The sequence below is a fragment of the Acyrthosiphon pisum genome, chromosome A2 (genome assembly GCF_005508785.2).
Source record: "Acyrthosiphon pisum isolate AL4f chromosome A2, pea_aphid_22Mar2018_4r6ur, whole genome shotgun sequence".
NCBI lineage: Eukaryota > Metazoa > Arthropoda > Insecta > Hemiptera > Aphididae > Acyrthosiphon > Acyrthosiphon pisum.
Window position 1 is genome coordinate 18,605,102 of NC_042495.1, and position 1,536 is coordinate 18,606,637.

A 1,536-nucleotide genomic window follows, 5' to 3' on the forward strand; every position below is an offset into this window, starting at 1 on the left:
GGTCACCCTTCCGTTTTATCGGTATTTATATATTTTATTTTGGCATAAAATATACACGATATAGTCCACTGTAGGATATCGGTCTGTAGGTAGGTAGGTACATGTATAATATATATTATATATAATGAATAAATGTATAAATATTAATTATATAATAAAATATCCTAGCTCGAGTCGAGTCGACTATACCGTAGGTAAGTTTAATCGCGTTCGGGACGCCGCAACGGTTTAAGAGTTATAGATTTGACTCCAGTTCTTAAGTAGGTAAGGCGTCGGTGGGGATGACCGGCGGCGTTTTTTTTTCGTTATTTACCTTTCGCTATCACATCCGCCTTATCATGACGAAAATGTTCAAGTGTTACCTACTGCTTTTACGGCATTTGTACGAACCCGTTAGGATTTTATTCGGGTTGCCGGCTTAATATTTTATAGGCCGCGCGCGGCCGAGTTTTTCGATAGTTTTGTCAAAATGTCGAGTTTTAGCCCTTTTTAAAACGTCAGCTGATCTCCCCGTTGGCCAGTTATTCGCGTTCCCCACTCAATGTATAGGCCGCCCGCGGCCGTTGTTCGTTAGCGACGAGTCCCGGGGCGGATTGACATCGCGGAGAGTGTAGAGCGAAATGTTTAGAATTTTTTTCACGTAATTTTTTACTTAATTTTTTCGGTGACAGTAATGCACGTCGTCCGCGATCCGACGCAGTCGGATTGCATACCTGATGACGTGACCCGACCGTCGCACATTGTCTGCTATCCGACGAAGTCGGATTGCCTACTCTGTTGACTGAGTTAACTGACCTGCTAGGGACCCAAAAAATAGAGTGGCTATATGATTTGCATGGACGCCCGAAATGTTTTGAATTATTTTTTCACATAACTTTAGACTTAATTTTGATTTTTCGGTGACAGTAATGAATGTCGTCCGCGATTCGACGCAGTCGGGTCGCACACCTGATAACGTGACTCAGTCGTCGTCAAACATTGTCTGATATCCGACGAAGTCGGATTGCCTACTCGGATAACTGAGTTGACTGACCTGCTAGACACCTAAAAAATAGGGTGGCTATATGACTCGCATGGACTCCCGAAATGTTTTGAATTTTTTTTACACATAACTTATGACTTGATTTTGCGTTTTCGGTGACAGTAATGAAAGTTGTCTGGGATTCGACGCAGTCGGATTGCATACCTGATGACGTGACTAGGCCGTCGAACATTGTCCGCTATCCGACGTAGTCGGATTGCCTACTGACATAACTTTAATGAGATGACTGACCTGCTAGACACCCAAAAAAAGACGGCGGCTTTACGATTTGCATAGAAGCCCGAAATTATTTGAAACTAATATTTTCACGTAAATTTTTCTTAATTTGCGTTTTCGATGACAGTAATGAACGTTGTCCGCGATTCGACGCAGTCGGATTGCATACCTGATGACGTGACCCGGCCGTCGCACATCGTCCGCTATCCGACGAAGTCGGATTGCCTACCTGGACAACTGAGGTGACTGACCTGCTAGACACCAAAAAATAGCAGCGG